Below are 14,786 nucleotides of genomic sequence, written 5' to 3' on the forward strand. Positions count from 1 at the left end.
TAGAAAGTTCAGAATTTTTTTCCCACTAAAATATAGAAATAAACAAGTTTGATATCGCTGTAATTGCACTGACTTGTAGAATAAGGTGACGTTCCCACAATGAGCTTTTGGTGAGATTTTTGATGTTGCAGATTTTCATTGTTTTTTTTGTGTGTTTTTTCATTGCTTTTTTAATGCTTTTTTTACATTATCGTCTTTTTGACTCTGTGTTTTTTTGTCCGTGTCATGTTTTAAATAAAGCTGCTTTGTTTTTGATACTTTCTGGTATTTGCCTTTCACAAAACCCTATTAATAGTCATTGCGGATTACATGCTTTTTTTTACCTGCAGATTTTCTGCATCTAAAGATGTTCTATTGTCCCCGGGATACCGCGACTGATTTCTGATTTCACATACTCCTGGACTGATTAGAAGCACTTAACTATCATATTAAACAGTGCAGGTATCTGCTAGCAGTGCAGGGGTTAATCTGTTCAGTTGAGAGCTTCTGGAGCTTTCCTGCTTTGATGGTCTCAGCTGTTCAGTGTTGGCCACTCCCCTGTCCTATATATACTCGCCTCTGGCTATCAGGGATGCCAGTGCTAGCTTCTTACTGCCTGTTTCCAGAATTGGAGGTGTTGGTTATTTGAGGAGGTGTTTGGAGAGTTGTTCTAAAGTCTGTTGCTTGGTGATTTGTCTGTGTGCATATTCTCATCCTCTTCTATTTGGTTTTTCCTTCCTTTCCTTCCCAGTGTTCCACTCTGTTTGTGAGTGCATATTTGTATGATTGATATTTTCATTTATCCCTGTATGTTGGTTCCTTGTTTTTCTGGTTTGTGTATGTACATACACTATTCCTCCCCACTTCCCTGGGTGGGAGAGGGGACAAATAAGGACTAATTTGGGAGCTCAGCAAGGCACATGGCCCCCGGCGTCTTCACCATCAGAAGTAATCTGGGAGCAGGGTTAGCTTGGTCGCCCCTAGCTTTAGGGATAGGGAAGGAGCCCCTAGCCCCAGGATATCATACAACAGTGCCATGACATCTATGGGGAAATTCCACACAGAAAACTCACGTACCCACAAGAGAAATTGACATGTGGATATGAAACAAGCACCGCAGGTCCGTTTACGCTGAGTAAAAACAAAGCACAGGGCAGGAGATTTCTATCAGTCCCATCCACTTTGCTGGAACTGTAAGATGCTATGTGCTTGGTGCAGCAAAAATACGCAGTGTAACAAACTCAGCGTGGGAACACAGCCTTATGTGGCCGGGATATTTTACCACACAATAAACACAGATAAAAAAAAAAAGCGTATAATGTCATTTAAAACTTTAACACATCCCACAAAAAAAAATCCCTCATACGGCTAGGTAAACGGAAAAATTAAGGGAAATCACCAAAATGACCAAAAAGTCTGGTGTAGGGGTTAAATTACAAATGAGTGTTATGTGTCATCTGAAGATTTTTCCTTCCCTCTGCAGAGTTTTATACATGTACATCTCTCCATACTTGCTGGGTGGATGACTTTCCATGGTGTGATGTCAGAGAAGTGATGTCAGAGCTGTGATGTACAAACTGAGAGGTACAAGCTGTGATGTCAGAGGTGCGATGTACAAGTTGTGATGTCAGAGCTGTGATGTAAGAGCTGTGATGTCAGGGTTGTGATGTAAGAGCTATGATGTCAGAGCTGTGATGTCAGGGTTGTGATGTCAGAGCTGTGATGTAATAGCTGTGATGTCAGAGCTGTGATGTAATAGTTGTGATGTCAGAGCTGTGATGTCAGAGCTGTGATGTAATAGTTTCCATGTCAAAGCTGTGATGTAATAGTTGTGATGTCAGGGCTGTGATATCAGAGCGGTGATGTAATAGTTTCCATGTCAGAGCTGTGATGTAATAGTTGTGATGTCAGGGCTGTGATGTCAGAGCGGTGATGTAATAGTTTCCATGTCAGAGCTGTGATGTCATAGTTGTGATGTCAGAGCTGTGATGTAATAGTTGTGATGTCAGAGCTGTGATGTAATAGTTTCCATGTCAGAGCTGTGATGTAATAGTTGTGATGTCAGGGCTGTGATGTCAGAGCGGTGATGTAATAGTTTCCATGTCAGAGCTGTGATGTAATAGTTGTGATGTCAGGGCTGTGATGTAATATTTGTGATGTCAGGGCTGTGATGTAATAGTTGTGATGTCAGAGCTGTGATGTAATAGTTGTGATGTCAGGGCTGTGATGTAATAGTTGTGATGTCAGGGCTGTGATGTAATAGTTGTGATGTCAGAGCTGTGATGTAATAGTTGTGATGTCAGGGCTGTGATGTAATAGTTGTGATGTCAGGGCTGTGATGTAATAGTTGTGATGTCAGAGCTGTGCTATATTTGCACGTCTCCCCCTTGCTGCTTCCTCTCCCCTCTCACAGTATGCAGATACAGAGTGGAAGTGCAGCTTCATCCCCCTCCTCCCTCTCTGATAGTTTTTATATGACATTCTCCTACATTCAGTACATATTGAGGACTCTGTTATTACTGCTAAGCTAAAGGCTATTTTTTGTGTGTTTTGAGAGAACTCCCTTTTCCATATGACTTATTATGGTATATAAGAAATAGAAGCCATTGTGGTTCAGACCAATCACACATTACATATCTCCAGAATGTAACACTACATAGTGACCAGCTGCAGCGCTTCCTGGTGATACAGTACAACGTGAAATATTGCAATTTATAAATCTGCCACTAGGTGTCAGAATTGGTTGCTGAGTACTTGGCCTCTGCAGTCTTTAGTTGTCTCCAAGTTTACAGATGGTGTCTGTCTGTATAATGTCACTTTCTATATATTCAAAAATCCCTTTTAGTGTCTGATTTTCCTTAAAGGGAACCTGTCATGTCCTAGTCACTATTATCACTGCCCCCATAGCGTTGTTAATGATGCAATGTGCATCGGTGATAGTACAATGATGTTATATCATTTTATATACTTTATCTACCTACTCGTATTCAGTCATAGGGGTGTGATTCTCAGATTCAGTCATGGGCGATCGCCGCGTTCAGTTACTGCTGGCGCCGCCCATGACATTTGAATACTGCTCCCGGGAAGCGCTAGGTTTGAGGGGCGCATGCACATTTGCACCCGTCGGGCCGCTGGTCCAGCACGTGCGCACTGAGGCTGTGTGATTACCAGCTTTAGTGCGCATGCGCTGACCTGTGGCTCCCGGCGCGTGCACGGTCAATGTATCGTGCGGTCACTGCACATGCAGTGAATAAATCAATAGCAGCGTATTAGACCATTCAGTAAGACTATATATTCTTTATTGTAAGAGCAGTGAGACTATAGATTCTTTACTGTAAGAGCAGTGAGACTATGGATTCTTTACTGTAAGAGTAGTGAGACTATGGATTCTTTACTGTAAGAGCAGTGAGACTATGGATTCTTTACTTTAAGAGCAGTGAGACTATAGATTCTTTACTGTAAGAGCAGTGAGACTATGGATTCTTTACTGTAAGAGTAGTGAGACTATGGATTCTTTACTGTAAGAGCAGTGAGACTATGGATTCTTTACTTTAAGAGCAGTGAGACTATAGATTCTTTAGTGTAAGAGCAGCGAGACTATATATTCTTTACTATAAGAACAGTGAGACTATGGATTCTTTTCTGTACGAGCTGTGAATTAATCAATAGTAGCGTATTAGACCATTCAGTAAGACTATATATTCTTTATTGTAAGAGCAGTGAGACTATAAATTCTTTCCTGTAAGAACAGTGAGACTATGGATTCTTTACTGTAAGAGTAGTGAGACTATGAATTCTTTCCTGTAAGAGCAGTGAGACTATTGATTCTTTATTTTAAGAGCAGTGAGACTATGGATTCTTTACTGTAAGAGCAGAGAGACTATATATTCTTTACTATAAGAACAGTGAGACTATGGATTCTTTACTGTAAGAGCAGTATGCCTATGGATTCTTTACTGTAGGAGCAGTGAGATTATAGATTCTTTACTGTAAGAGCAGTGAGACTATGAATTCTTTACTGTAAGAGCAGTGAATCAATCAATAGTAGCGTACTAGACCATTCAGAAAGACTATATATTCTTTATTGTAAGAGCAGTGAGACTATGAATTCTTTACTGTAAGAGCAGTGAGATTATAGATTCTTTACTGTAAGAGCAGTGAGACTATGAACTCTTTACTTTAAGAGCAGTGAGACTATGGATTCTTTACTGTAAGATCAGTGAGACTATAGATTCTTTACTGTAAGAGCAGCGAGACTATAGATTCTTTACTGTAAGAGCAGTGAGATTATAGATTCTTTACTGTAAAATCAGTGAGATCAGTGAGACTATGGATTCTTTACTGTAAGAGCAGTGAGACTATAGATTATTTACTGTAAGAGCAGTGAGATTATAGATTCTTTACTGTAAGAGCAGTGAGACTATAGATTCTTTACTGTAAGAGCAGCGAGACTATAGATTCTTTACTGTAAGAGCAGTGAGACTATAGATTCTTTATTGTAAGAGCAGTGAGACTATGGATTCTTTACTTTAAGAGCAGTAAGACTATATATTCTTTATTGTAAGAGCAGTGAGACTATGGATTCTTTACTGTAAGAGCAGTGAGACTATAGATTATTTAGTGTAAGAGCAGTGAGACTATATATTCTTTACTATAACAACAGTGAGACTATGGATTCTTTTCTGTACGAGCTGTGAATTAATCAATAGTAGCGTATTAGACCATTCAGTAAGACTATATATTCTTTATTGTAAGAGCAGTGAGACTATAAATTCTTTCCTGTAAGAACAGTGAGACTATGGATTCTTTCCTGTAAGAGCAGTGATACTATTGATTCTTTACTTTAAGAGCAGTGAGACTATGGATTATTTCCTGTAAGAGCAGTGAGACTATGGATTCTTTACTGTAAGAGCAGTGAGATTATGGATTCTTTCCTGTAAGAGCAGTGAGACTATGGATTCTTTACTGTAAGAGCAGAGAGACTATATATTCTTTACTATAAGAGCAGTGAGACTATGGATTCTTTACTGTAAGAGCAGTACGCCTATGGATTCTTTACTGTAGGAGCAGTGAGATTATAGATTCTTTACTGTAAGAGCAGTTAGACTATAAATTCTTTACTGTAAGAGCAGTGAATCAATCAATAGTAGCATACTAGACCATTCAGTAAGACTATATATTCTTTATTGTAAGAGCAGTGAGACTATAAATTCTTTCCTGTAAGAGCAGTGAGACTATGAATTCTTTACTGTAAGAGCAGTGAGATTATGGATTCTTTACTGTAAGAGCAGTGAGACTATAGATTATTTACTGTAAGAGCAGTGAGACTATGAACTCTTTACTTTAAGAGCAGTGAGACTATGGATTCTTTACTGTAAGATCAGTGAGACTATAGATTCTTTACTGTGAGAGCAGCGAGACTATAGATTCTTTACTGTAAGAACAGTGAGATTATAGATTCTTTACTGTAAGATCAGTGAGCCTATATATTCTTTACTGTAAGATCAGTGAGACTATGGATTCTTTACTGTAAGAGCAGTGAGACTATAGATTATTTACTGTAAGAGCAGTGAGACTATAGATTCTTTACTGTAAGATCAGTGAGACTATAGATTCTTTACTGTAAGATCAGCGAGACTATAGATTCTTTACTGTAAGAGCAGTGAGACTATGGATTCTTTACTTTAAGAGCAGTAAGACTATATATTCTTTATTGTAAGAGTAGTGAGACTATGGATTCTTTACTGTAAGAGCAGTGAGAATATAGATTCTTTACTGTAAGAGCAGTGAGACTATGAATTCTTTACTGTAAGAACAATAAGACTATATATTCTTTACTATAAGAGCAGTGAGACTATGGATTCTTTCCTGTAAGAGCAGTGAGACTATGGATTCTTTACTGTAAGAGCAGTGAGATTATGGATTCTTTACTGTAAGAGCAGTGAGACTATAGATTCTTTACTGTAAGATCAGTGAGACTATAGATTCTTTACTGGAAGAGCAGCGAGACTATAGATTCTTTACTGTAAGAGCAGTGAGATTTTAGATTCTTTACTGTAAGATCAGTGAGACTATAGATTCTTTACTGTAAGATCAGTGAGACTATGGATTCTTTACTGTAAGAGCAGTGAGACTATAGATTCTTTACTGTAAGAGCAGTGAGATTATAGATTCTTTACTGTAAGAGCAGTGAGACTATAGATTCTTTACTGTAAGAGCAGCGAGACTATAGATTCTTTACTGTAAGAGCAGTGAGACTATGGATTCTTTACTTTAAGAGAAGTAAGACTATATATTCTTTATTGTAAGAGCAGTGAGACTATGGATTCTTTACTGTAAGAGCAGTGAGAATATAGATTCTTTACTGTAAGAGCAGTGAGACTATGGATTCTTTACTGTAAGAGCAGGGAGACTATGGATTCTTTACTGTAAGAACAATAAGACTATATATTCTTTACTATAAGAGCAGTGAGACTATGGATTCTTTACTGTAAGAACAGGGAGACTATGGATTCTTTACTGTAAGAGCAGTGAGACTATGAATTCTTTACTGTAAGAACAATAAGACTATATATTCTTTACTATAAGAGCAGTGAGATTATGGATTTTTTACTGTAAGAGCAGTGATACTATGGATTCTTTACTGTAAGAGCAGTGAGACTATGGATTCTTTACTGTAAATGCCGTGAGACTGGATTCTTTACTGTAAGAGAAGTGAGATTATGGATTCTTTACTGTAAGAGCAGTGGGACTATGGATTCTTTACTGTAAGAGCAGTGAGACTATGGATTCCTTACTGTAAGAGCAGTGAGACTATGGATTCTTTACTGTAAGAGCAGTGAGACTATGGATTCTTTACTGTAAGAGCAGTGGGACTATGGATTCTTTACTGTAAGAGCAGTGAGACTATGGAAGTTTCCACCACATGATGTTGTAATGGTTCATTCACTACAATAGTTCAAGGAAGGTCTGGATGCCTTTCTTAAAATATTTTTCAGTTATATCTGTTTCTGGAAGGAAATATCGACATCTCAGCACCTGAACTTACACCGTTGTCGCATAGAGGTGGAGCGATGATAACATACTGTAAGTATTAGGTGTATATACTTCTATATGTGTTTTGTGTATTCATATGGATATTTTTTTTATCCTTGGAGCTTATGTAAAAAATTATAACAAAGTGTTCGGACTAAAAGCAGCGAACTTTTGCCATATGAGTGTGTCCTGAGGAAGAGACCATTGCTTTGATCTTATTTGCCGGCGATGTCTTTTTGTTGGAGAATTTGCCATTCTTTATTTTCTCTCGTAATCTCTTTTTCTCGGTGTCACTCACCATCTGATTATCTCATGATACACTGGAACATGATGACAAGATAAAGGCATGTTAGGACACTGATTCTAAATTCAGGGTGTACTAACTTACAACGCCTGGAGCGGTAGCATTTCTTAATACAGACCTATTGCAATCAATCCTTTGCAGACACAGGTAATTGTGGCATTTCGGTCGGCACCGGTTTTTCAGCTTCAGCTCTGTAGGGCTCAGAATAAACTTTCAGTCTTAGGTCACGGCCCCACTATCAGTATTCGGTCAGTATTTTTTCTCAGGAGTGGGAGCCAAAACCAGGAGTGGGTGATAAATGCAGAATTGGTGACTTGTTTCTATTATACCTTTTCTCTGATTGTTCCTCACCTGGTTTTGGCTCCCACTCCTGAGAAAAAAATACTGACCAAATACGGATAGTGGGGCCGTGGCCTAAGAAAACTTGTGGGAAAGTTTTTAACACAGAATAGTTTGAATATCTTTTTTAATCTCCTAAAGTTTTTTTTTACTGTCTCATTCTTAGTGGTTTCTCAGTCTCCAATAGGGAAAAATGTTTGTGTGCTCAAAGCTAAATTATCACGAGAGCTTGATGTCCTTGTCCTCCACCATCTAGGTGCTTCCATGCCGTCCTTGGGATAATGCTTTGGTATTCTTTTTATGTAAGTTTATGAAAACCATTCACTGTGGTTTGTGATATATTAATATATTTTAACAGTATCATTGATATATTTTACAGTCCATAAAAAATGTAGGGGACCGCCACCTAAAGTTGAGCCCAGTGCTAGTGGTTGAAGCTTGAGGGCCCCAATGCAAATTCTCCAACAGGTTCCCCAACTATCAGGGTCTTTAAAGGGGTTGTCCATGAATACGTTACTGATGACCTATCCCAAGGATGGGGTCATCAATAGCAGATCGGTGGAGATTGAACACCCGGTGCCCTCATTGATCGATCAACTGTTTTTTAGATTCTGATGTAAACACTTTGAACGGAGATGATTGACCTCTGGTCAAAGTGTAGCAGCTTCTGCTAGGTACTGTAGCACAGCTCCTGGGTCTTTTTCTTTAGCAAAAAAACAGCTGATTGGTGGGGGCGTTGGGTGTTGGACCCAAACCGATCTGCTATTGATGCTCTATCCTTTGGATAGGTTATCCAAACCATGTGCTGGTTTTCTCATATGGATAAAAGGGACCTTCCATGGCCCAGGTGCAACTGCAAACCCTGTATATGACTCGCCCCCTGGGCCGTGGGGCACGCGGATCCGGGCGATAGGGGAACGATGGGGGTAGTAGTGGCGGCCCGGTCCCGCGGCTCAGGGTGGTCAGACCAATGGTAGTCTGCTACGTGCTTCAGATAATGTCCGACTACGCCACCCGTGGATTGCGGTTATTAGGAACCGCCGCTGCAAGGCAGTCCGCTGGGGCTGATGATGAATGCAGCTGGGATGGTGTGACTCCCCACGGGAAGAGTGCGGCCCCAGGGCAGTGTAGTGGATGGTGGGAGTGATGGTGGTGAGAGTCCCAGTACCGGTAGTGCTGGAGGCGCGAAGGAGCACACAGACAACAAGTTACAGTCCAGGGTCTTTACTCACAGTTCATTTGTTCCGGGTCACTTCTGTACAGGTAGTGACCGCCCGAGTCGTGCTGCGTCCACCAGGTGTGGGGCTCGGTCAACTCCCAAGCAGTTCAGGAGCATGGCACAGGACCCCCTTTAATCCTTTCTCTGGCCTGCCTCACCAGTGACCCACTTTTGTCCAGCTGCCGCGGACTTGTGCGGTTAAACGTGGGCCCCGTCCTCCGCTGTCCTATATGGTGCCTTCCTAGCAGGTTTGATGAGGTGTCGCACTAATAGATGATCACGACGACCGGTCTTTGGCTAAGGGTTGTTTCTCCTCCACCAACTTGGGATCCGGTACCCTTAATCTGCCTGACCCTGCACCCTGAATTCTCGTGGGTTCTTAGGGTCCCTTCCACCTTCTTGTTCCTGAGCCCTTCTGTTTCTCTGTCTCTTCTTCTCCCTTTCCGTTCCTTCCTGTTCCTTTCTGTTCCGTTCTCTTGGAGCTGAGATGAGCCAAAATCCCAGCTCCTCTTCTCCTCCTCCTCGGCCTCTCACTAGGCCCTCCTGGAGTAGAGCTCCTACAGAGCCTCTACTCCCTGTCTTCTCCTGTGGCTGAACGAACGAACCTCGATCTAAGATGGTGCCCACCTTTTATACCTCCCTCTGACCATGAGCCCAGGTGACCAGCAACCAATGGGCTCCTTCCTACGCTCAGGAACCAAACCCAATCTGCCCCTACAGCACTGGGTGTTCCACCCCCCTCCCCACTCCAGGCAGGGACATAGTCGGTCGTGCCTGCACTTCTGTCTAGTGGGAGCACCGTTGAGCTGTCCCTCAGAAATGGGGTGTGTGTGCTGTATGCAGCTAACTGAGCCCTGGTCCATACTCCATCCTTACCCGGGAGTGGAATATCACACGTCTGGTCTGAGGTGCAATACCCCTGTAGCGGCCGAACCCTCGGGGCGCTACATTCCCCCCTGGTAAAGCACAGCACGTCCTCGGGCTGGAAAAGAGCAAAAACAGTTAATTACAGGACATGCAAACTTTTTCAAAACTTTTCACATCAGAAAACAGGCAACATGGTTCAATTCCCTTTATGGGAAACGCTTTTCTTTTCTTGTCACACTATTATAAGACACATACTAATACTTCTGGAACTCTTTTGACATATAAACACTATTAGAAAACATTCACATTACTATCTAGCAGCATATAAAAACTTTTCATATAAAACATTTGCAGGAAAACATTTTTTACAACACATTCTTGGATCCTGGCGGCGGTGCAACTTGCGACCAGGTGTGCACTCTTCTTGTAAGTGCAGGAACTTTGGCAAACTTGTAAACACGAGGGACTTGCTGTCCCGAGGTAGATGTGGTAGTTTTTTTATAAAACCAGTAGGGGGCGCTTTAGGAAGCGCAACTATATACAAGGGATTGACCGCTCTCAGTCCTTGGTCAGTTTTGGGAAGGGAATGGCTGCTCACAGCCCTCAGCCTGGTAGGGGATGAGGGGCACACAGATAACAGTTCAATATTTGTCCCAACGGGGACCACACTTTCAAGACGGGAACAGTCCCAAAAACAGTTCTGATACCCTGACGGGTAACTATGTACACAGGTACTTTGCTACTTACTAGTAGCGGTGTCCTCCAGATGCTCCTTCTTCCTCCTCATATGGTTCTTCAGACCCGTCCGGGTCCTCTTGGCTCTCCTCATAGCCGCGGTGTTGTAGCTCCTCCTCAGTGAGCCGATGAACATGTAGGGCGTATGGTCCTTTTGCACCTACGTGGCGGGTAAAGGCGACCACATCACCAGGGTATAGGTCACGGCCACGATGTCCCTCAGGTAGATGACTCTCCACGTCCCTGCGGGTCACAAAGACGTCGCCTGCGGTTTCTGGGCCCCTGATGAAGCCCAAGCCGTTCTCCATGTGTAATTTGACTATGGTCTCGGTGATTCGGGGACCACGGGCTGCTTGGGGGTCTTGGCGGGCCTTACGTTTTTGTTCAGCACTCTGGGCTTGGAGCCGTTCCTCTCTGACGCGCCTCTCTCATCGCTCCCGCTCAAAGGTCGCCAGTTGCTGATGACAGGCCTCCAGACGACGGACCGCGTCTGCCCGGGTCTCTTGAGAGAACCCCATCAAGTTCTCGCTGGTGGGGTCCCACGCAAATTGGACGTCCTCCAGTGGGGGTAAGGTGACCTCGACGGGTTCAGGAGCTGGTATCAGAGGCTCACGCGGGGGCTGGGCCTTCCATGGCTGATTGCCGGTCACTTCAGCCGGCCACTCCAGCGGCAGTCCATCCAGACCGGTGTGATGTGCCAATAGGTCCACGCCCAGCGATGGTATAGTGGGGGGACCTAATCTGGGAGCAGCGCCCGGGGGCACTCGGCCTTGCGACCAGGCCGGGGGTCTTGTGGCTGCGCTAGGTGGCAGTCCCATCCGGGACAGGGGCGCAGGCATAGCGATGGCGCCCGGGTCATCCAGGCCTTGCAACCGGGCCGATGATGCTTCTTGCTTTACGGCGCCCGGGGTCAAGGGGCGTGGCGCCGGGCGGGGCGTGGCCGCGGTGCTCGCCGCTTGAGGCCTAGCTGGGAGCAGTGGCGGCGCGGCAACAGGTGCGGTGAGTGGGGCTTCTGGTGCTGCGACGGGAGGCTGGGGCAGGCTTGCGGGTGCTGGGCTTGGGGTAGTGACGTCCCCTTCACTTGCCTCCGTCCTCGTGGCTCCCTCCACGGCGTCGCCTCCGGTCCTCTCTCCTCCTGCACCGTCCTCAGAGGCAGGCAAACCCCGGGGTGCGGCTGAGGCCTGTCGCTGGTGGGTCTCGGCCTGCCGGGCCAGTTCCTCTCTCCACTCGGTGAGTGCACCTCGCTGCGCCCGGACCATCCTCCGCTCCAGGTCCTCCAGTGCAGCTTGTGCACGCTCCGGGTCTCTGGGGAGCTGCGCTAGGACTTCTGCTAGGCTGCAGAGCGGTTCGGCCTGCAGCAGGCTTCGGGCCAGGAGGCTGGTGCTGCTGAGGGCGTCCATCCCCGGGTGCGGTCTGTCTGGACTGATCCAGACCACCCCCTGCCCCGCAGTTTTCTTCTCTTTCCGCCCCCATGGGGGGTGGTCCTGGGGCATTCTGCTGACAATCACTCTCAGGGGCAGCCCCCCCACGTTGACGGACATTTCCACAGCCGTGCTCATGGTTGTTGGGGGCGGGCTTCCTCTTTGGCGCCATTCTGGGACCCGGCCCACGATGGGAGGCGGCCTCCTGTGGTCTTTTGGCGCGCACATTATGGCGTTAGTTCTTCTAGGGCGGGCGCCATCTTTAGTACAATGAAACAGTCTCTTTTCAGGCGCGCAGTACCCGTGGTTAGCGGGCACGAAATCCTGCCGACTACGCCAAAGCTGACTCGCCCCCTGGGCCATGGGGCACGCGGATCCGGGCGATAGGGGAACGATGGGGGTAGTAGTGGCGGCCCGGTCCCGCGGCTCAGGGTGGTCAGACCAATGGTAGTCTGCTACGTGCTTCAAATAATGCCGACTACGCCACCCGTGGATTGCGGTTATTAGGAACCGCCGCTGCAAGGCAGTCCGCTGGGGCTGATGATGAATGCAGCTGGGATGGTGTGACTCCCCACGGGAAGAGTGCGGCCCCAGGGCAGTGTAGTGGATGGTGGGAGTGATGGTGGTGAGAGTCCCAGTACCGGTAGTGCTGGAGGCGCGAAGGAGCACACAGACAACAAGTTACAGTCCAGGGTCTTTACTCACAGTTCATTTGTTCCGGGTCACTTCTGTACAGGTAGTGACCGCCCGAGCCGTGCTGCGTCCACCAGGTGTGGGGCTCGGTCAACTCCCAAGCAGTTCAGGAGCATGGCACAGGACCCCCTTTAATCCTTTCTCTGGCCTGCCTCACCAGTGACCCACTTTTGTCCAGCTGCCGCGGACTTGTGCGGTTAAACGTGGGCCCCGTCCTCCGCTGTCCTATATGGTGCCTTCCTAGCAGGTTTGATGAGGTGTCGCACCAATAGATGATCACGACGACCGGTCTTTGGCTAAGGGTTGTTTCTCCTCCACCAACTTGGGATCCGGTACCCTTAATCTGCCTGACCCTGCACCCTGGATTCTCGTGGGTTCTTAGGGTCCCTTCCACCTTCTTGTTCCTGAGCCCTTCTGTTTCTCTGTCTCTCCTTCTCTTTCTCTGTTCCTTTCTGTTCCTTTCTGTTCCGTTCTCTTGGAGCTGAGATGAGCCAAAATCCCAGCTCCCCTTCTCCTCCTCCTCGGCCTCTCACTAGGCCCTCCTGGAGTAGAGCTCCTACAGAGCCTCTACTCCCTGTCTTCTCCTCTGGCTGAACGAGCGAACCTCGATCTAAGATGGTGCCCACTTTTTATACCTCCCTCTGACCATGAGCCCAGGTGACCAGCAACCAATGGGCTCCTTCCTACGCTCAGGAACCAACCCCTATCTGCCCCTACAGCACTGGGTGTTCCACCCCCCTCCCCACTCCAGGCAGGGACATTTTCTGTCGTGCCTGCACTTCTGTCTAGTGGGAGCACCGTTGAGCTGTCCCTCGGAAATGGGGTGTGTGTGCTGCATGCAGCTAACTGAGCCCTGGTGCATACTCCATCCTTACCCGGGAGTGGAATATCACACCTCTGGTCTGAGGTGCAGTACCCCTGTAGCGGCCGAACCCTCGGGGCGCTACATTTACACTATAGTTACGACCTTGCCCGGTGGCCTTCACCAACATTACTCCAGCTGTAGCCACACTTAAACAGTCTTTCTCCATTAAATAGAATCTGTCAGTAGGATCAACCCTCCTAAGCCGTCTATATGGGAATGTAGGTCAAAGGAAGCTGAATAAAATGATACCTTGATATCTGATGTCTTATTCCATAGAAATCCACATTTTTCTTATTATGTAAATGAGCTGTTAAGATCTATGGGCTGGACGTAGATCTACCTGGGAATTTGCCTCCAGAGATTATTGTAAACGAAAGGGGAGTTACCAGTGTGAGACAGGTAGATCAGGACTGTTGGTCATTACATGTCTCACACTGGTAACTCCCCCGTTCATTTACAATAAGCCCTGTAAGCAGATTCTCAGGGAGATCTATGTCCGGCCCATAGATCTTAACAGCTCATTTACATATAAGAAAAACGTGGATATCTCTATAATAAAACATTGGATCGTAGATATCAAGGTATCATTTTATTCAGCTTCCTATGACCTACATGACCACATAGACGGCTTAGGAGGGTTCTACTGACAGATTCCCTTGGCACCACTGCTTTTGCAATCTGTGGGGATCCCAAAGGTCAAACTCCCCAGGAAATACCCTTTTTAGCCCTAAATTAGTAAAACAAGCTATAATATATATGTAAATGTTTCTGGAGACTATGAACACTGAAGACATGTGAGACAAGTGGTGATCACATAGGCAGCCAATTATGGTGACCTTTTTTTTCATGGCCGTTTGCCATAATCACGTCATTGGGTTTGGCAATTGGAGAAGTTGGGATCTTAACATGATACCGCTCTTTATCTCTGTCTATACCCATCTGGCAGTGGATGACAAATCATTGTGGGTATGGGACAAAGTTCTAGAATGTGACATTTCTATAGGCCCTCTAAAAAGTGAAATAAGTATGGCCAGCTTGTACCCAAGTTATACTACCCCTTTCAATAGTTATTTTATGTAATTATTTTTTCACTTTTTTTCTTCCTTATTTTTTTAAAATGTTTGGAATTTTTTTCTGAATTTTTTTTTTTTTTTAAGTAAAACCTAATCGTACATTTTGACATGATAGATATCTGACAAAGTTGAGGTGAGTGGGAATAAATGTAAATCCACTCTGACTCATGTTGGTGGCGTCATTGACAGTCAATGACAGGTACCAGCTATGCCAATTTATGCTTCATATAAATTCAGTTATATGATGGCACGAATC

This window comes from Phyllobates terribilis, unplaced genomic scaffold (assembly GCF_046119375.1).
Source record: "Phyllobates terribilis strain yellow unplaced genomic scaffold, ASM4611937v1 Scaffold_11__3_contigs__length_659146591, whole genome shotgun sequence".
Taxonomy (NCBI): Eukaryota; Metazoa; Chordata; class Amphibia; order Anura; family Dendrobatidae; genus Phyllobates; species Phyllobates terribilis.